At 41.5% G+C, this 22,735-nt stretch overlaps 2 protein-coding genes across 6 annotated transcripts in view; one reads left to right on the top strand and one right to left on the bottom strand.

The window, feature by feature from the left end:
- The window catches only part of LOC138975742 (tripartite motif-containing protein 2-like), a 58,570-nt gene extending 45,744 nt beyond the window's left edge, over positions 1-12,826 (bottom strand). The window contains exon 1 of one of the 5 annotated variants that reach the window (XM_070348499.1): positions 12,521-12,826. The gene's annotated coding sequence lies outside the window, so the exon portion shown is untranslated. Of the gene's footprint in view, positions 1-3,988; positions 4,098-5,603; positions 5,732-12,302 lie in introns of those variants that run through there. The other 4 variants (XM_070348493.1, XM_070348514.1, XM_070348505.1 and 1 more) reach the window with 4 other exon arrangements.
- The window catches only part of LOC138975798 (uncharacterized), a 270,784-nt gene that overhangs the window by 36,002 nt on the left and 212,047 nt on the right, over positions 1-22,735 (top strand). The window lies entirely within an intron of this gene.

The following is a 22,735-nucleotide window of genomic DNA, read 5'->3' as shown; positions in this document are numbered from 1 at the left end:
GGGGGGGGGGATGGGATAGAGCCACTTGTTAATTGTTTCTTGTTCACAAAAGCACTAATAAAAAAATTGCTCCAGGGGCTTGCAACGTAGTACAATATATGACCTTACTGGGAGAATGCAAGTTTCCAGTACAAAGGACTTAACATTTCTTACATACTGCTTGACTAAAATCTTTACAAACATTGACTATATTCTATACAAGAAACACTTAACAAGGGTAAAAGGAGAAACAGAATCCGTTAGTCGCCTCTTACGACATGCTGGGGAGCATCGGGTAAATTCTTCCCCCTAACCCGCGGGGGGATACAAGGCCATCACCAGGAAGCTTTCTGCCCATTTCGAAAAACACGGCATTCCAGAGGTAGTCATGAGTGACAACGGACCACAGTTTGCTGCAGAAGATTTTGCTGAGTTCGCACGATCTTGGGATTTTTAACATATCACCAGCAGTCCAGCCTTCCCACAGTCAAATGGACTCTACAAACTGTCAAGAGCATCATGAATCGAGCAAAGACAGAAGGGCAGAGTGCCGCAGCACCCCTGTGGATGGCCTTGCTTCTCCAGCCCAGCTTTTTATGGGCCGACAACTCCGTTCCATACTGCCAACAAGCACCAAACAACTGGAACCAAAGACCATCCACAATGACACCTTCACTGCAAGAAGAAACATCCTCAAGGCATCACAGAAAAGATACTTTGACAGAACCAGCCGCCTCATGTTGCCCCTCAAAAGTGGTGATAACGTCCATGTCAAGCTGAACAAGGATGCAGACTGGAAGCCAGCCCAGGTCACCACCAACTGCGATACTCCCAGATCCTATTCTGTGAGAACTGGAGACGGCCAGGTGTACCGACGCAATCGACGCCACATCAGGTAAACTGTCAGTCCAGCTCAACAGGTCCAACACCAACCTCCCCAACCTGATCAGGATGGCCCGCCTGTGCAGCCTGTGCAACACCTTCCCACGGAGCATCCATTGGCTGACCATCTACTTGTGACCAGATCAGGGCGCATTGTGAAGCCGCCCGAGAAGCTCAACATATAACACTGTACAACTCATGTATGCCACCACTATCGCGTCGATTTCGCTATCGTTTATCGTTTTGATTTCATTATCGCGTCGGTTTCGCTATTGTCTATCGTTTATCATTTTGTTGTTCGTTTCCTTTTATTGTTATCATTTCGAAACTTCGAGCGAAAAGACTTTACCCTGTTGTGGATCACAACCTTGTGGGCGCTTCAATGCCGGTTTCGTTTTTTTTAGTTAAAAAAAGGGGGATGTAACATATCGCTATGTGCGCGTTCACTGGACAATGGGAGACTACCCATTGTCGGCACCCTGTACATCTTAGAATAATGTCCCTTGGACAGGGGCGGAAGTGGGACTGGCTCAAGATGTCGGAATAAAGAACACGCTCAGTTGAACGGCTCTTGTGTTTGTGTTTAATCTAAACACACACACACACACACATTGTTTGACAAAGTGTGTGTATGTGTCGAGCGATTCAGAGAAAACTACTGGATCGTTCTCCATGATACTTTATATCAGAGATCTGATTAATTGCCTTACTTACGGATTTGGCCGGGAACTATTTTGTGAAAGCGATTTATTCCTGACACGTTTTCTCAGGCTGCACTATGGCAGTCATTCAGAATGTGTTGGTATCTGACTAAAACTAAATTGAAAAAATAACAAAGGCTACTTCGTTGAATGACACTGACTTGCAACCTATTTGCATTACCACAGCGGTGCACCAATATTTTCTAACCTATTTTAATTTAATTATTATATTTTATTTTCTGGGCTTTTGCCCCGGTCATTTTAAAAGAATGTTCACTAACGAACACATTTTTCAATCCATTATATAGTTGTAGCACTGTCAGTTCTGTCCACAACACATTTTGGCCCAGTGGTTTACTTTGCTGCATTGTCTGCATTTCTGGCCAAATGCAGGGCATTTAATGATTTATCTCTTTTCCTGTGTTTTCTTCCGCAGTTCCGGCAGTCAATGCCCTCATGCTGTTGACCACGCTGGTATTGTAGTTTTTGGTAGGGCCGGGGCGTTTGCGCGATGGCATCAATATCGGTTGAATCGGTTTTCTTGATACCAGTACCCATGGACTTCAGATTTGTTTTGTAGTCTAATAGAGATTTCGATGGCCTTTTTCATGGTAAGCTCGTTGCCTTCCAAGAGGAGTTTTTCTCTGATGTCTTCTGATACGATGCCTCCTACAATTCTGTCACGAACCATTTCCTCCGGCGTGTCATAGGAGCAATCTTTCACGAGATTCCGGAGGTCGGTGACGAAGATCTCGAGGGTTTCTCCTTGCTGTTGATTTCTTTTTTGAAACACATATCGCGAGAATACAGAATTTTTTCTGGGGGCTATATGCTCTTTGAACTTAGTGAAGATGGTATCTGAATTCTTGCTGTCTTCGTCAGAGAGGCTCCAAGAATTGTATGTCTCTTCCTGTGTCACCCACTCATGTGCGTATGTAAGCACATCGTTCTTCTGCAGTTTTGCCTTTGAGAGGACCTATGAACATGAGTCTTACATGGTCTTCAAATTTCCTCCATTCCTCTGCTAGGTTGGAGGCTTCCCAGTTAATGCTTGGATTCTGTTGAGGGGTAGACATTTTTTATATCCAGTTTGTTTTGTCCGTACTACTGAACCACAATAACATGATGTACTACTGTCGGAGGGCAGTGGAATCGAAATAACCAAACGGTTGTGGTGGAATGTCGCCGATGTCGAACTTGTTGATGATGACGAGAAATGCACAACCTGGAAGTACGTAACGTGCACCAGTCTTCAAATAACTTTCAGAGTGAAGGGAAGGGTCTGCCGCGTGTTATGCATTCAAGTTAGCAATCTCAAGGACGGGGTTCTCTGTGATGCATTATGGGAGCATGACGATTTGGGTTGAGCAAAGCAAGCTAGATCTGGTGGCTTATTTACGTTGTAGAAATGAGCGCTAGTTACTTACTTGTCAATGCTTTATGTTTGCCATTAAGATGCTCCAGGAACACAGGACCTGACACCATGTAATGTTTGTGCGTGTGTGTGTGTTTAGATTAAACACAAACACAAGAGCCGTTCAAATGAGCGTGTTCGTTATTCCGACATCTTGAGCCAGTCCCACTTCCGCCCCTGTCCAAGGGACATTATTCTAAGATGTACGAGGGTGCCGACAATGGGTAGTCTCCCATTGTCCAGTGAACGCGTACATAGCGATATGTTACACCCATAATGCAAGTTTCGAGCGTGACACAGAATTTTCATTGTAGTTTAGATGTATTTTAGGTTTGAATATGGTTGCTTTGGTGTTCAGATCTAATTTATCTACAGTAATGAGCTCTTTAAGGCAGTACATATAGTCCAATCAAATTCTCCCCAAAAAGCCTCAACCTTAAACTATTAAAATCAAATTTGATCTCAGCTGTTCTGTCCTAAGTGAATGTGTGTGCATAACATATCCAAAATCCGCTAAAATCCACCGGGCGGATAAGTGTTTTTTCGGGGGTCAAAGCGTGGAATCTTTCAGAAAAGTGGAATAAAGACTTGAGCATTCTCTGGGAGCCAGTTGAAAAGTCGAAACCCAAAAGAAATAATTGCACTACATACTAGACATCCCTTTGACTATTATTCACCAAAATCAAATCATAAATGACAATTCTGGAGTCAACAGGTTGTATTTTCTGCACAAATGGTGCCTTTTTTCAAGTAATTTACGGGAAGACGCGTCTACAAAAATTGGTTTACCTTTCAAGAATAACATAGTAGCAGAATTTATTAAAGTGAATATGATATCTTACGTCTTTCGCAAAGCAGACTTGCAAGAAATCTAGCTTTGTCTGCACTTGTCTTGACCAACTGTCATCTCTTGTTTTGCAACTCTGCATCACTGTGTTTTGAAATTTGTTCTTTGTACTTACTTTCACAAGATTCATCCCAGCAGATTTGTTCTTCTTCGAGAGATTCTCACCTTTTCCACAGAAGAGACAGTGGGATCTAGAGTCATAAAGGGCTTCCTCGCATCGAAGTCGCTTCTTCAGGCTTTTGGTCGGAGATTCTTTCTCGGATGTCTTCTTTAACTTTTTCGCGACGCGCCGCCCGAATACAAGCGTTCACTGATCATGCCGTTGTCAGCACGCCGCCAGAATCCGTGCGTAAGGTGCGTGAGTCGCTTCGCCACACACCGCCTTAATAGTAGCGTTGGAAGTGGAAAATACCACGCTGGGGATTTTCCATACGAAAACCCACGTCATAGGTTCAGAGGTCGGCTGCATTACCATACGCGACAAATAACTCCCAGAACAGTTGATTTCATTGGTTAGTTTGGATACTACAGGTCATTGACGGGACCAACCCATGCCTTAGTTTCATATTTAGGATTCCAAAATGTCGCGAGTTGTCAGTGTTGTTGCGAAGCGAAGCGGCGTGCAGAAGGAAGGTAGTGACTGTGTGTGCATGAAACAGTGGTGTTGTGATAGATGGATAAGTGAGTGATGAGGGTGAATGAGTTAGCCAAATCAAGAGCTCGAGGTGTCAATGCTACTTTGGCCAAAACCCAATGCAAGCGGACGGACGCGATTCTGGTGCCGGGAATGTTCTGTGGCCACATGGCTGTGGCGCTTTGTGTTGAGCCGTGCTTCGAAGTGTGGCACACAAAGAAGGATGTTCTCCGTGCATAAACCGAGTTCTAAACAAGTCATTTATACAAAAACTGTAAATACTGTGACAGCAAGTGTTTCTTTTCTTCTATGGATAAAACCCAACGCAATGGGACTCGATTCTGGTGCCTGGAATGTGGTGTGGCGTTTTGCGTTGAGCTGTGCTCTGTGGCACTGTAAATACTGTGACAGCAAGTGTTTCTTTTCTTCTACATGGATATATTCATCATAGTCATCACCCAGTCATCTCATTGTATCATTCAGGTTAGTAAATTCTTTTTTGAGTATTCACTAACAACATTTTGTGCATATTTTCAAACATGTCTGTAGTATTTATGTGGTGCCTCTGGACTTTTTTTTATTTAAATTGTTGACATTTTCAATAGCATACCACACAAACACAACAAGCCTTTTGACAAATACAAAGTACATTTCTGAAACAATGAAAGATCTTTCTTTAATTGTGTGCAAAAAGTAAGTCTCCACATGTACTAGTTTTTTTACAATATTTTTTTCAAAATACAATATTTTTTTCAAAATTTTCAAATTTTGGTTGTCAGCAGGCTATTTATTGACATTTTCAATAGCATACCACACAAACACAACAAGCCTTTTGACAAATACAAAGTACATTTCTGAAACAATGAAAAATCTTTCTTTAATTGTGTGCAAAAAGTAAATCCCCACATGTACTAGTTTTTTTACAATATTTTTTTCAAAATACAATATTTTTTTCAAAATGTCCCAATTTTGGTTGTCAGCAGGCTATTTATATGCTTTGGCGCATGCGTTCTGAGTGTATAGTCATGTCATAGGGTGGACGTGTTGAAAGAGTTAAGCTAGTTTCAATTCTTTTCGGATCAGTGTACTCACGACGACAGTCTTTGTGAACATAATCTCTAACATCTGCATGCATGCTTTCTTCACCTCTTCTTTGACTTGCGATGTTGATTCCGGCACAACCTTTTGCCGTAAGTTTAACTAGTTCATTGCAGGACTTGATTTGGCAGATGATGCATTTTCCATCGTCATTCTGTAAAGGTATCATAATAATGGCTCAGCTAAAGAAAGCTAATGCATAATATTAAACAGACTGACCTCTTTAGTGATATTTTTCACCCCCCAAAGCATTAGTTTTGAAGTAGAAGTGGCTTTTACACACACCCGCTACTGCCACGTATACTCATGCACGCGTATATATGGGTCATTCTCAGAAATGGTGGTCCAAAGTGTTACATACAAAGTAAAAAATAAAGTGTCAAGAAATACAAAATAATTGTTTTTACTATGAAGTCTATTGTTTGCTATACATAATAATGCAAAAATTAGACAAAAAGAGTAATTGGTTGCTGAATAAGAGACGTTTTAAAGTGTTGTATTTACGTGATGAATGTTGTAACATGGAAACCAAATTCCAACTTTAAACCACCTAAGCCTTCAATCCTTTGTGCATTTTTTATCAGTTCTGCAGTATTTTTGTGTTCTACCCAACACATTCTAGTTATGAAAGGTAAGGACTTCAACTAATATTGGTAAAAAAATGACATTTGGAACAAAACTAAGGTGAATGTCGCAACACAGAAACGAAATGCTTGAACCAGTTTCGGTTCCTGTGCGACAGACATGAATCTGCACTGTTTGGCCTTTCCTGCCGGCAAAACCCGTCTGACCCAAAATAACTACACAAAACACAATTCGTCAGAGTTTGCTGTATTTGTTGAAAGTTCCTGTTGCGTTCAGATTACCCATTTTAAGTACTTGATGAATGTCGAACATCGACGATCAGAGGATACGAAAACTTCTTGGCTGCTTTGTTCCGCTAAACTTCGCGCTTTGAGAGACTGTTTGCACTCGATATCCTTCCAACACTACATTGTCGCCATCCACGGTGTGTAAGTTTGTGACAAAGCTTTGCAGGCTCGACAATTAAGTAAAAACCATCTTCAGTCGTAACGTAGGTCAGGAAACGACGCCATGAGTTTCAGCAAATGATATGATTCTGGTGTTTTCTGTGAATATTTGGCTGTGATTCAAAGGACTATTTTCTTGTTCGAACTTCCTGTGCGCCAAAGAGCTAAAAATAGCCGTGATGTGGCAAAGTCATGGAGCACATTGCTGTCCGATGTTCGCGCGTCGAGTCCGGATACGATGCGTTACGACATTCATAATTTTTTGTTCGAAGCCCGTAACTTCAAATTCAGCGTGAGTTTTTGCAAAGATGTGTTGCTACGTCCAATACTGAACTCCTGACTGTCGATTGCAGTAATTTGTTGGTGTTTGCATGTTTGCATTTAGCCATGAGACTCAACATATTGTTGATCACGAAAGTAGTGTAACGCTTCGGCGATCCGGAAACAGCCGAACTTCGCAATTGAAAAGCACACAAAAACAACACCAACGTATAGAAACCATTTTTATTGACATACAACAATGCTTTAATGTCTCAGGAATAGATTCAGATGAAAAAAGTCGTGGTAGAAATAATTTTAATTTACTTTTTCATGATTTCAAATGTGTCACCCCTACTCACTCTCACTGGACCACCATTTCTGAGAATGACCCATATATACGCACGAACGCATACGCAGTCCGCATGTAAGTACGCAAATGCACACATGCAATTAGATGCATACACACGCATGCATACACTCGCACATATGCGCACGCATGCATAAGCGCATATTTTCACAGGCGCTACTAAAAAAACACAAATTTGAACATCAAACAGAAACATTTCAGTCATATTCTAGTCATAAGTCGGCTTGCCATACTTTTCGTACACAGCGGAGACTTAAAACCCTACTTCACCCCTTAGTTTTGTTTGCTTCATTATCACAACGCAATAAATCTAAGAAAGAAGACTAAACAAAGATAAAACATTTAAAAAACTACAGCGCTTACGCACAAAAATGTCAAGTAACCTCAGTACAAGCGTCGTGGCGGGTAAACTTCAAAGGCCCTACCCACCAAGCTATCGCTCAATTCACTCAATAACCACGCGTACGCGATAACAACAGCTAAATCAGTTGTGTCATCTACTTGTTAAATCTCTACATTTAGCAATGATCATTAATATTCAAGGTTCAAACACAAATTGCTCGCGTACCTCGGAGTTTTGTCCTGTGGACTGGCCATCGGCGGTGTCGTCTGCTGCAGACATTTTTTCAAGGTCATGTCAACTTCCGGTATGGAAGGCGATTTGAGTCAATATTGCGGCGCAGCTAATTTTTCAAGCGAAGATTTAACGTTCTTCCGACACATATACAAAAGCGGATTTGTTTGCTATAACTTTATCACTCCCTTGTTATTCTTAAACCGTGCAGTTTTAATTTGATTGTATTAGTTTAACCTTTAATTTCGAAATTCTCAGACTAATAGTCCTTTCCCCCTTCTGACAAGAGTGGATTTATGTGAGAACAAAAGAAACGCATGATTCAGGATGTGACAGTGCCGCATGAAACGTGCGTAACGGTCAGTTCAGGTCAGTTGTTTTCTTACCAGACCTGCCTACCCCTGAAATGTACCATGTGTAGTTTTGGGTGTGAAAATAAGGCAAATGTGTAGTTTGGCAGGTGAATGTGTAGTATTTCAATTTGATCAACCCAAACCGCAAAACAGAACAGTTACTTATACCGTACTAAAACAAACACTCAACACTCCAAACAAAACTATTACAATGTGAACAATACTCCTCATACAAATACAAACAAAGCCCCCACAAAAATACAAGCCAAGCATTAAGTTTATTTGTTAAGAAAAAAATTATTAACTAGTTTGGAACATTTGCATGGGTGAAACTGATCAGAATTAAAAATAAGGAAAATGAGGCCGGGGTCCAGGGGCCGCCCTTGCCCTGGTGGGGTGCAGGGGCAACGCCCTCTTAGGGGGCCCAGGGGAGCTTGCCCCCCGGAAGAAAACGAAAAATCAGGCTTTTTAAGGGTAAAAGTAGGCCTTTCCTGGTATCTCAAACACACAAATTTGCACAGTAAACAATGATAACAAATGCCAAGCTGTAGTCCGATAATTCGCGCGCTCAGGGAAACAAAGATTCAGCGATGTCCGGTCACTGTGTTAGAGAAAATACATCCGTTTTTTTTTACAGATTTTCAAAATAAGGAATTCTTTATTTGACCAATTTCATTTGGCGGATTTGTTTCACCCATGCATTTGTTAAAAAAAAAGCTATGTTGAGGGGTATGCAGTTCATATACAGTGGGACCCCCTATTCAAGACCTGTGACAATCTGAGAACATCAAAGTCACAAAAAGTAGGGACTGGGAGTATGTGTATCAACATGAAGGCAAATTTGCATATAAACAGAACAGGTTTGCGTCGGCAATAAATAATAATAATATGGCAGGTCATTGCCTCTGCTCTGGTTACCGATCTCTCAAAAGTGAGCTTGTCTTGGTCTTCTTTCCCTGGCACGGGTTTCTTCACAAAACAGTCCAATTTTTCCTCTGCTTTGGTCGGGATTTCTCGAATTCCTCATGAGAAGTGCTTTTCTTGTGGCGGTTACACGGTCGTAAAGCCCACTGTGCTTCTCTCAAAAAGCCGTGTTGCACACAGTGCAGTGGGCAAAATGCTTCCCTTTTCTCCACGAAACTAGGCATGGATGCTCCTCATAGTACTTTGGCAGAAAAGCCTTGCTGGGAGTTTGACCAAGCTTCTTTTTTTTGCTCCGTGGCGGTTGATCGCCAAAGTCTTCAGAATTCGTGTTCGTCGCTGTAGCCATTTTTTTCCCTCCAGAAAGAATGAGCAACGAAGTGACCGCGTTCAGAAAAGTATGTGCTGAAACGCCCGCGATAGTTGTAATAACAGCAGCAAGACCAACTGACTACGCTACTCTCGCGGGCGCCGGGCATGTTTTGCACGCAGTACACAACCGGTTAGTACAAATTATGGATCGGAACTCGCTCGCGTTTTTGCGTATTCAAAATGTCAAAATGTGTAGTCGAAACGAAACGTTTGCGTAGTATAAGACAAGCATGCGTAGTTGCGTAGTTTGGGGACCAAAATCGTAGTTTACTACGCTCAATGTGTAGTGTAAACAGGTCTGTCTTACCGTTGCTAGTCTCAGCTGATTTTAAAATGTTGTCTGGTGCTGTTGAATATCTGAACTCTTCAAATCAACTAGTTTCAGTTTAACATAAACTTCTGCTGTAAAGCCCAAGTCCCACAGTGACGAATTTTGACGGCGAACTACAAACGATTTGGGATTAGTGGAGAAAATCGCCGAGATCGTTGTGGTTCGTATTACTTCGTTCTTGTTCGGCAAAAAATCGTTGTGCATCGCAGAGATCGGCAGAGATTTTGGAGTCGCAACGACTGTTTTGAAATGTTCAAAACAGTCGTTGCGCCACAACGAATTGATGAAATTCGTTGTATATTCGTTGTAATTCCTTCTTGTTCTGCGTCATACTGCGTCGTTCTGGCTATCGCCGCTCTCCGTTGTAATTCATACAATTCTCCATGATCTCAGTCTTGGACCCCCGTTCCCACTGTGACGAATTTTGATGGCTAACTACAATAATTTGGGATTTGTGGAGAAAATCGCCGAGGTCGTTGTGGTTCGTATTTGGCCGATTTTTCGCAATCATTCGTGGCAAACATCGTTCTGGCAAAATCATAGTAACTCGTTGTGGTACGCCGAAATATTCATGATAGTGGGACCTTAGCTTAAAGTAGCTTACTGTAAAATGAGCAAGGGTATGACCATTCCTGTTTTAGATCGACATATTTGCGTGACAATTTAGTTTAATTTACCTATAAAAACTAAATGAAACCTTTATTCAATGCAATGCTTACAATACTTCTTGGATGCAATTGAAGTTCAGTTTTACTCATCTAGTGTGAAAACGTTAACAAAAATTAAGGAAAACGTGGTTAAAATTAAGCGACCCCCAAAATGGAACAAGCAGCAAAGAATCTGAACTCTTCAAATAAACCAGTTTCAGTTGAAGATAAACTTCTGCTATAAAGTAGCTTCCAGTACAATGAGCAAGGGTATGACATAACAATTTATTGTCAACATATTTGCGTGACACGTAAGTTTGATTTACCTATAAAAATCTGAACAACAAAGTGACTGTGGTGAGATGAACAAAGTTAAAAAACAAAAAAATATCTGTACTCACCGATACAAGAACAGCACAAGACAGTACGAATTTTCGCTTATGTAAGCTTCATCAGGAACAAACAAACACAAAAGGCAACAAAAAGCAGACGCAACACGAACGAACAAGGTTTGAAAAGAATACGGAGGTGAAACACAAAAAAGGGAAGGAACTCTAGGAACGGAAATAAATGAAAGGGGAGAGAAGTGGTTGGATGATGTCAGTCCCGGCACAAGCACACACACTAACAGGAATACACATTCATTACACATAACACGATCTCGTGCCAGGCGCGTGACTGCCGTAAACCGATTTGAGTTACCATAGCATTACTTCCCCTTCCACAAAGGCGGTTCCACAGGAAAATCTGTTAGAATTCTTGAATTCGCGTGCAGTATGTCGTTATTATGAGTAATTTATTTTAGCTGCGTTTTCTTTCATTTAGTTATCAATTTAAACTTTTCTTAAATCAGAATTACAAACCATACTCGAATTTTTTAAGAAATACCAAAAAAGATAGAAAAACATCAAATTCTACCGAAGACGCTATAATTAAGCATCACGTGACTTTCAGCGAGATCGGCGAAATGCTTACAGGAACTCACACCTGTGGGATTCCCTGTATACAGAGAATTCCCCCACAGGAAGTCCACCTACAGGGAATCCCATTCTTTTGGTCGACATAGACCCGATCAGCACAACTTTCTTTCTTTCTTTATTTGGTGTTTTACGTCGTTTTCAACCACGAAGGTTATATCGCGACGGGGGAAGGGGGGAGATGGATAGAGCCACTTGTCAATTGTTTCTGTTCACAAAAGCACAAATCAAAAATTTGCTCCAGGGGCTTGCAACGTAGTACAATATATATATTACCTTACTGGGAGAATGCAAGTTTCCAGTACAAAGGACTTAACATTTCTTACATACTGCTTGACTAAAATCTTTACAAACATTGACTATATTCAATACAAGAAACACTTAACAAGGGTAAAAGGAGAGACAGAATCCGTTAGTCGCCTCTTACGACAGATCAGCACAACTAAGGAAACCCTTTTAATGACACTGATGCGGCAGCTTTGCGGGCATCAAGGTAGCACATCGCGTTTTGCTACGATCATGTGATCACTCGACCAGCACGCGTAGGACATGAGAGACCAAGGAGATTGAGTGTGATCTGTTTTCCCACAGGAAAAGCACCTACAGGAAAGTGCATCTACAGGGAATGCACCCACTTTTGGTCGACATAGACCCCTTTGGCCTAAGTTTGTGTCTTAATCTTAATTCAGGTATTGTACAGGCCATTTCATTTAGGGGTTTCTTATCCAGTAACACTTTTGATTTGCATTAATTTAATTAAGTTATCATGCTATCTGGGATAAGCGTTGACAAAAGTGACACACACGATGTACACACATACATGTATGTATACATAGAATGACAAACATGTATAAAATATCAGAGACAGACAAAACAGAGGCGCAACAATTCATTCAGAAATATAAAACACAACCTTGAAAACCTTGCAGTTAAATAAAACGTCCATTCAAACACGACTACAACCTCCGTTCAGGCAGATACGCCCAACATTCCAAACAACTGGCACACACACGCTCTACCTGTCAATTGTCATATGTCACAGCTGCGACACAAACATCAGGTCATGTGCTCCCTCCCTGGCCGTCCGTTTCGATCGCGACTCTCCGAAGTGCACAGCAAAATGATCATTACCTACTTCAGTTTCCAGCCGGGGAAGTTGTAAGTGTAACAGTAGATAGGTTTGTAATCCAGGTGCAACAGATCGAACGGGTACCCGCTGCAAGGGCGAGTCCAGAAAAGAGTAGCGACAATGCCCTGACAGAGGACACAATCCGTGACAAGCGTGTGTGTGTGTGTGTGTGTTCCCGAATATTCCAACTCTTCCCAGGATTCTTACTCTGAGTGTAACTGTGTACTACTGAGATATAATCCACATGCTATGTAAATTATACATATATCTCGGCGGAAGCTATTCGTACAAGTAGAAAGAGTTGCTTCCCTTGCAGCGGGTCTGACTAATTATCCCCCGACCACGCCCGACCCCGCCTGACCAGGCCCGACCTCAAACCAAAGCATATACACGTTATATTTTTGACTTTTTTTAGAAAATTGTTGGTATTTCCTTGCGGTGTACCAAATTTTCAGTCATAGAAATAAAAAATAAGGGAGTTATGATGCATTTTCCAAGAGCTAAAGAGCGAAAGTTAAAGCATGTCCGACTTGTTCAGTTTAGACCCCACCGCCCGACCTCAAACTAAAGCATCTAAGTGTGATATTTTTCATATATCTTTTATCTTCACAACATTGTCTCACTTTGTACCAACTTTTAAGTCATATAAATCAAAAATAAAAGAGTTATGATGCATTTTTCAGTCAAGAGCTAGAGAGCGAAAGTAAAAGCATGTCCGTCCCACTTGTTTTTTATGGAAAGCCGTTTGGCTCATAACCATTACACGTGTAATAAATGATAAATACACGTGTAATAAATTATTAATACACGTGTATTTATCTTTTTTCTTATGCTATGGAAAAGCATATTGATTAAATACACGTGTAATAAATATTTCATACACGTGTAAGACTGAAACGATTAACGACTGACAGTTGTGTACACGTGTAATAAATATTTCATGCACGTGTAAGAAATGATTAAATACACGTGTAATAAATAATTAGACCCCGCCGCCCCGTATCAAACCGAGCGTTAACTGACTGAGCGACGAAAGTCCGTGCCATCCTGGACTCAGGTCAAAATGAGTTCGGCGGCTCATTCTCCTGACAGGATGCCTTGGTTTTCCTTGTCTGGCGAGGAAATCTATTTTTTACATCATATATTTAGATCTTTTCGTAATGTGTTATGGATGTAAGCAGATTCGCGATCGTCGATAATGATTTTTCATGGTGTTGTGTACTTTTTAAATTACAAAGGAATTGATATGAAAGACAGTTTCAAGCGAGCTATTTTTCGCGGCTGTATTTACTGTGCAAACAACTCTAAATATGGCAAAAGTGTGACGTGATAATCAACCGTTTGGTTTCGGCGCCCACTGGAGCAGATGATTTTTTCTGTAGCCAGTTGACAGTGATGAAACCATATATTACGGTCTCCTTCCGGCAGCAGTCCCAAAATGTCCACTTGTTTTGACCTTAGAACGATGTCTTTATCATAACTGTGAAGAACAGAACGGAGATCACTGTCGAAGTCGGCCAATCTGCAATCATTTTCGTCTCGCGAACACTGATCTCAAATTTAGATCAGTGCTCGCGAAAAACATTATGGGAGATAACTCTGTATTCTTGTTTTGATAGATTCGCGTAGGACTGTAGCGTCCGGTCAGAGAGACAACGGTGCCCGTATGCTTATGGGGGAAGTTCGCGAAAACTCCCGAAGTTTTGAGTGACATCGGAAGAACTTGCCTCACTTTCGCATGCATGGGCCGGAAGAAAGGCTTACTTCGAAGCAAAGCGAGGAAGTAATTGATGGTAGTTTGCGACAACTTCCAACGTTTTGAACGACACCGGAAGTACATCCTCAATTTCCCATGCATGGGACGGAAAAAGAGCTTACTTTTGAAGCAAGCGAGGAAGTAAGTGAGGGTAATTGTACTACAGCGAAACCCAGAAGTAAACACGCTACTTCCAAAGTTTCTCAGTGCAAAATAGCAGGGCTTTTCTTCAGTTTTTCATATCAAACCGATCTAACACAAATGAAAGTCCCAAAGAGAGAAAATAGAAAGAAAAGTCGTATCTCGTGCGTGCATTTCGTGTACATTTCCCTGAATACAAACCTGAGTTGCCAGCTTTGACTTTTTTTCGTTCTGGGTCATTGGCCACCACTCTTTCATCCCCGCTTATTTCTATACTGTTCAAAAAAAGAAACGCATAGCTTGTAATATTTGGTTAATTTAGTTATATGGCTACAAGGATATCCACCAAACTGCAGAAAATGTTTATCTGGTCGTCGACCTTTCGTCCATTGCCACAAGTGAGCTCTGCACGTGACGCATGCGTTATCAGTGGCTACAATGTCAAAATTGCTCATTTGGCATGACCACTCGTCATGCTTCAGTGTAATCTCGTGAAACTCGGGGAATATTGAGCTCTCACCATGTCTTCCAAAACCCATAAAAGCGGATTGTTCGCCACAAAGAAATCAGACGACAATTCAGCGACGAAAGATGGCCCGATTGAGCAGAGAAGACCGCCAAATTGCATTGGGTCGTTTACAAGCAGGCCAAAGTCAAAGTGCAATCGCCAGGCACTTCCACGTGTCCCAGAGCACCATCAGTAGACTGTGGGTCAGGTTTCAAGCCACTGGCTCCGTTGCTGACTTGCCACGAGCGGGAAGACCAAGGGCGACAACTGCTGCTCACGACCGCTTCATACGGCTCCGCCACCTCCGGAATCGTTTCCTGTCGGCCTCATCTTCTGTCCAGGCTCTCCCCGGGCCACACCGATTATCGGACCAGACCGTGCGGAACCGCCTGCATGAAGCTGGTTTGAGAGCTCGCAGACCTCACAGAGGAGCTGTCCTCACCCGCCGCCATCGCCGCTGGACCGTCCGGAATCACTGGAGACACGTGTGGTTCAGCGACGAGTCCTACTTCCTGCTCCAGCGACATGATGGTCGGAGGAGGGTCTACCGGAGAGTAAACGAACGTTACGCGCCCAACTGTGTGGATGAGGCACCCGTTCATGGTGGTGGAGGCGTCATGGTGTGGGGGGCGATCAATACCGCTGGAAGGAGCACCCTGGTGCACGTCCAAGGGCGCATAACTGCCCAGCGATACGTGGAGGAAATTCTGCGCCCACACGCCCTTCCTCTTCTGGCTGACCAGGATGCCATATTCCAGCAGGACAACGCTCGCCCGCACACAGCACAACTCACCACCCAGTTCCTCACCGACCACCATGTCCAGGTGCTTCCCTGGCCATCCATGTCGCCAGACATGAACCCGATAGAACACCTCTGGGATGAATTGGACAGACGTGTGCGCAGGCGAGAAGAAGCGCCGGCAAATCACCGCGATCTATTGCAGGCACTTCAGGAGGAGTGGGACACCATCCCACAGCAAGATATCCGGCATCTGATCCAGTCCATGCCCAGAAGGTGCCGGGCAGTTGTTGCTGCTCAAGGCAGTCACACCCCCTACTGACTTGACAGCCTCGGCACCCAATCGTATTGATTGACTGATTGATTTGAAGATGCAAATGAACTGTGTGTGCATTCAACTGTGTCCATACCAAATTTCAAACAAATAATCTAAATATTGGATTTTCTGTTAATTTTTTCGAAAAATAAAACAAATTTGGCAAGTAGCAACTATGCGTTTCTTTTTTTGAACAGTATATATAAATGGGCGTCTTTGTGTGCATGTGTGAGTGTGTTTTTGTGAGAGTGTGCGTGTGTGTGTGTGTGTGTGCGTGCGTGTGTAGGTGTGCGTCTGTTCATTCATTCGTTTGTTTGCATGCACGCGCGCACATGTGTGTGTGGGCCGGGTGAGGGGGAGGGGTGTGAGTTTGTGTGTGTGTATGTGTGTGTTTGTGTGCGTGTGTGTGGAAGTGTTTGTATGTATTTGCCGCCGGTGCGAGTGCCTGCCTGCCTGTGTGTGCGTGCGTTCGTGCGTGCGTGCGTGCATGCGGGTATAATTGTGTGTTTGTTTGTGTGCTCGTGCGTGTGTGTGTGTGTGTTCGACGGTGTATGTGTGTGTGTGTGTGTGTGTGTGCACCCCCCACCCCCCCCACACACACACACACACACTATTATGAGCTGATTATTGCCGCCTTCAAATTTTATTTATTCTCTTACGTTTTATGTGGTTTATTGTGATTCACCACACCCGAGTTTCTCGTAATTGAGATAATAAAGTGTTCTATGTCTAACACACATGCACACACGCGCGTAGGATAAACAAATCCAATCTTGACTTTCAACTTTACATAAACATACATCCTGTTCACAATCAACGAGGACAGACATAATTTACAAACACCTAAGTACAACAATTTATCTTTTGTAAAAATTTGGACACACATTTTCCCAATTAATATGAAAGTTACTGAACTTATCTTCTTTTCACTACACCTTATATCTTGATTCCCAAAAAACTTGAGTTCTGCCTTTTTAAATTTACCAGTAACCCAAAACTTTCGCTCTAACCAACCTATTTTGTCTAAAACAGTTTTACCGATACACAATCATTAAAACAAAAGACGTTTAACATAACCGACTTCGCTACCACATAAACAAAAAATGTTTTATTCTCCCCAACACTCTGGTCAACAAAATCATTATTACAGACAGTCATTCAATTTCAAGACAATCATCATAGCTTTGAACAGACTATTATATTTCGTTCAACCAGTCAAAAACAACAACTATAGTAAAAGCTACAGCGCGATCAACGTTCGCCCATTTACGAACTCGCGATGAGATTTGTTTCTTCTGGTCGCCAAGCCTACCGTTTACAAACGCATGCGCACTAATTGGGATTCCTCCAATTTCCTCGACCTTGACCTCAGGACTCTCGAAGCCACTACTTCGGCGTTCAAGTTAGCTCGTGCATACCGAGTAGCTGGCAACTTTGCTTCCGAAGTTCCCACTTTCAAAGTTAATTTCATCATTTATACGACGATATCGCATCTTAAAGGTCCTTACCCATCTAAAAAAAACTCCAACGCATACTACAATTGCATGACGTTCCGGTTTTAAAGGCAGCTCATTGGGAAATGAGCTCAGACACAATATCGAAGACGTGAAATGCGTCAATCGAGCAACTATCGTAACTTGGCTACAATGAGACGGTCGGCTACCTTGCACCATAGACACGAACTGTGACATTCTTGTTTAATTTAGGTAAAAAGATTGAAACAGAGGGGCTCAAAACCGACAGTACGATCATTTACTGACCGAAAAAAAACGTGCTCGAGTCATTCGGCGAAGGTGGTGAGCTTTCAAACTACCACGACTGAATAACTGATAACACATCTTTGCATCGTGCAATTTCCCAGACGAGTAGCATAGTGCAGTGGTTACGGATTCGGAATTTCGATCCGACGCTCTGGGTTCAAGTGCCGCTGGGAGCTAAATATTTTTTCATTATTTGTTTATTAACCTTTTTCTTTATAGACCTCAATTGCATTCAGACTGCAACAACCGGTTTTTGCCTCTGTGTTTATTTTTTTTAAATGCGTAAAGAAACTGTCCTATGCTTTCAAAAAAAAAAATCCAATCTTGACTTTCAACTGTACATAACCATGCATCGCCATCGTAATCAAAAATGAACGAGGGAAAACAAATTAAAACACCGATGAACACTATTGTCTTATCTAAACTTCTTGACAGACATTTCCCCAATAAATAAGGAACAAGTCACTAAACTTAGTTATTTACGGTCTACTGAATAATGTTCTTCCTTTTAAACTTTACCAGTAACCCAAATTTTCCCTATAACCAATCTATGTTTGTCCAACAGTTTTACCGATATAAAATCATTAAACACAAGTTCAACATACAGTAATTGTTGTACTTATTGTGAGAGCGAAATTGTTTGTTTTTTTGGTTTTTTTGTGCCCCAAAATTATGTTTATTTGGAAATGCGTTGAGGATAAAGTGATTTGTAAATACAATATGATTATTAAAAATTACCGTAAAGGAAGTTTTTTGGGCGTGTTTGAAAATTCACAAAGTTTTAAGGCAATAATAAGTTATGTGAATTATTTGATAGTGATAGCCAAAATGTGTGTTGGTATTTATAGATAGGGTTTCCCTCTGGATATTGTATGCATTTCTGAGAGGGAATTGTTATATAGAAAAGTTGTTTAAAATACATTTAGAAATATTATTGTTAACGATATAGATACATTTAAAGTAGAAACATTAATATAAAAAGCAGAACAAAAGAAAAGAAAAAAAGATCAATGAAGAGGGATACTCCCCGCCCCCCCCAAAAAAAGGATTGAAGCTGCGTGCATGCAAACTGAGATTAAAAAAAAATTAAAAAAATAAAAAGTTCAACATAATCATTTATTCTTCTAACATTCAGGCCAACAAAGTCATTTGTCATAGGCAGTCATTCGATTCCAAGACAATCATCACAGGTTTGAACTGACCCTTTCGTTTAACCATTCAAAAAACAACAGCAATAAAAAACGCTGGCGCTGGACCCGAGTACTCTTCAGACTGGCTCGCTCCCCCAGTATGAAAGTTTTTGTCTTGTGCACGTGGATTTAAAAAAAAATTTATTTTATTTATTTTACACAATTAAAAAACTTATTAGAGTAAAATAAAACATTAAAACGTTCATAATAAACAATAGTAAACAAGAATTAAAGAAAAAAAAAATAGACCGCCCATGCCGGGAATCGAACCCGGGTCACTTGGATTAAAAAAAAATAAATAAAAAAAATAAAAAAAATAAAAAAAATTTAAATTTATTTTACACAATTAAAAAATTTATTAGAGTGAAATAAAACATTAAAACGTTCATAATAAACAATAGTAAACGAGAATTTAAAAAAAAATTAAAAAAAATATAGACCGCCCATGCCGGGAATCGATCCCGCATCACTTTGGCCATAAGACTCTCTCGTGCTCTCTGTCTCTCTTTCACCAAGACCAATAGTTTCTTTGCCGAGACCAAACCCGTCGGCTGTCTTGCAAATCATGCTTTTCTCGTCACTGCGTGACGTGTTCGGCTCAGCCGCCTACAAGTCTCCCCTTTAGTTCAGGCTGTTCGCAAAGCGACCAGCCTCCCACCGCAAAAACTCCCACCGTTAAGAGTGGCTTTTGTGATTTATTTCGTATTCAGGTCCCAGGTAACATTATGAAGTTTTAATACGATCAATCGGACCTATTATCAAGTTAATGTATCAACTTTTGAAAGAACTGCGCCCAGTAGTTTCCCAGCAATAAGCCGTTAAGTCGAGACAGACACACAGATACACACACAGACACACAATTAAAGTCTGCTGGACCCAAGTACTAGCGTACTCGGGGATAACGCTGTTAGTACTACAGCGCGCTCAACGTTCGCCTTTTTGAACTCTCGAAGAGATTTGTTTCTCTGGTGGCAAGCTTACCGTTCACAAACGCATGCGTACTAGTTAGGATTCCCCCAATTTTCGCGACCTTGACCGAATACTCTCGAAGTCACCACTCCGGCGTTCATGCATAGTGAACAGTTGGAAAGTTAAAGTTCGGGAGTTTCCACTTCCGAAAGAGGCCTCTACTTCCAGTGTTGCTGACTTCCTCCTCATGCATACGGACCCTGGCAATAGCCGCGGCCGTGGAGCGATGCTTATCAGTGCCCGTATGCTTATGGGGGAAGTTCGCGAAAACTCCCGAAGTTTTGAGTGACATCGGAAGAACTTGCCTCACTTTCGTATGCGTGGGCCGGAAGAAGGGCTTACTTCGAAGCAAAGCGAGGAAGTAATTGATGGTAGTTTGCGACAACTTCCTACGTTTTTAGCGACATCGGAAGTACATCCTCAATTTTGCATGCATGGGACGGAAAAAGTGCTTACTTTTGAAGCAAGCGAGGAAGTAAGTGAGGGTAATTGTACTACAGCGAAACCCAGGGCCAGTATGCATGAACTGGAAGTCAGAAACACTGGAAGTAGAGGCCTCTTTTGAAAGTGGGAACTCCCGAAGTTAACTTTCTAACTGTTGCCTATGCATGAACGCCGTAGTGCTGACTTCGAGAGTATTCGGTCAAGGTCGCGAAAATTGGGGGAATCCCAACTAGTACATGCGTTTGTTGACGGTAAGCTTGGCGACCAGAAGAAACAAGTCTCATCGCGAGTTCAAAAGGGCGAACGTTGAGCGCGCTGTAGTACTAACAGCGTTATTGCTGGGTTTTTTTTAATGGTTAAACGAAAGGGTCGGTTCAAACCTGTGATGATTGTCTTGGAATCGAATGACTGCCTAGTTATGACAATGACTTTGTTGACCTGAATGTTAGGGAGAAAAATAAATGATTATGTTGAACTTTTTTTCTCCTTTTTTTAATTTTTTATCTCAGTTGCATGCAGGCAGCTTCAACCCTTTCTTTTTTACCTCTTTTTTTTATTATTTTTTTTATCGGGAAGCATCCTTCTTTATTGATCTTTTTTTCTGTTCTTTTTTCCTGCTTTTTATATTAAAGTCAAGATTGGATTTTTTGTGAAAGCATAGGACAGTTTCTTTACGCAATTAAAAAAAAACAAGTCGCGTAAGGCGAAAATACAATATTTAGTCAAGTAGCTGCCATTTTTCAGCAAGACCGTATACTCGTAGCATCGTCAGTCCACCGCTCATGGCAAAGGCAGTGAAATTGACAAGAAGAGCGGGGTAGTAGTTGCGCTAAGAAGGATAGCACGCTTTTCTGTACCTCTCTTTGTTTTAACTTTCTGAGCGTGTTTTTAATCCAAACATATCATATCTATATGTTTTTGGAATCAGGAACCGACAAGGAATAAGATGAAAGTGTTTTTAAATTGATTTGGACAATTTAATTTTGATAATAATTTTTATATATTTAATTTTCAGAGCTTGTTTTTAATCCGAATATAACATATTTATATGTTTTTGGAATCAGCAAATGATGGAGAATAAGATAAACGTAAATTTGGATCGTTTTATAAATTTTTATTTTTTTTTACAATTTTCCGATTTTTAATGACCAAAGTCATTAATTAATTTTTAAGCCACCAAGCTGAAATGCAATACCGAACCCCGGGCTTCGTCGAAGAGTACTTGACCAAAATTTCAACCAATTTGGTTGAAAAATGAGGGCGTGACAGTGCCGCCTCAACTTTCACGAAAAGCCGAATATGACGTCATCAAAGACATTTATCAAAAAAATGAAAAAAACATATGGGGATTTCATACCCAGGAACTCTCATGTCAAATTTCATAAAGATCGGTCCAGTAGTTTAGTCTGAATCGCTCTACACACACACACAGACAGACACACACACACACACACACACACACACACACACACATACACACATACACCACGACCCTCGTCTCGATTCCCCCCTCTACGTTAAAATATTTAGTCAAAACTTGACTAAATATAAAAAAGAACACAGAGACAAAAACCGGTTGTTGCAGCGAATGCAATTGAGGCCTATAAAGAAAAAGATCAATATAAAAGAAAAAAATTAAAAAATTTGCTCCCAGCAGCACTTGAATCCGGAGCGCCGGATCGAATTTCCGAATTCGTAACCACTGCACCATGCTACTCATATGAAAAAAGCGTGATGAAAAGATGTTATTCAGTCGTGATGGTTTGAAAGCTCGCCACCTTCGCCGAATGACTCGAGCACGTTTTTTTCGGTTTGTAACTGATCGAACTGTCGCTTTTGAGCCACTCTGTTTCAAGCATTTCACCTAAATTAAACAAGAATGTCACAGTTTGTTTCTATGGTGCAAGGTAGCCGACCGTCTCATTGTAGCCAAGTTACGACAGTTGCTCGATTGACGCATTTCACGTCTTCGATATTCTGTCTGAGCTCATTTCCCAATGAGCTGCCTTAAAAACAGGAATGTCCTGCAATTGTAGTATGCGTTGGAGGTTTCTTTTGGATGGGTAAGGACATTTAAGAAGCAATATCGTCGTATAATGATGTCAAGTGAGAGACCCTGCAAATTAACATTGAAAGTGGGAACTTCGGAAGCAAAGTTCCCAGCTTCTCAGTATGCAAGAACTAAATTGAAAGCCGAAGTAGTGGCTTCGAGAGTTCTGAGGTCAAGGTCGAGGAAATTGGGGGAATCCCAATTAGTGCGCATGCGTTTGTAAACGGTAGGCTTGGTGACCAGAGGAAACAAATCTCATCGCGAGTTCGTAAATGGGCGAACGTTGATCGCGCTGTAGCTTTTACTATAGTTGTTGCTTCTGCCTGGTTGATCGGAAGGGTCGG

This window comes from Littorina saxatilis, linkage group LG1 (genome assembly GCF_037325665.1).
Source record: "Littorina saxatilis isolate snail1 linkage group LG1, US_GU_Lsax_2.0, whole genome shotgun sequence".
Classification (NCBI taxonomy): domain Eukaryota; kingdom Metazoa; phylum Mollusca; class Gastropoda; order Littorinimorpha; family Littorinidae; genus Littorina; species Littorina saxatilis.
The sequence above is the reverse complement of the archived record's forward strand: the minus strand, read 5'-3'. Positions and strand labels throughout refer to the sequence as shown.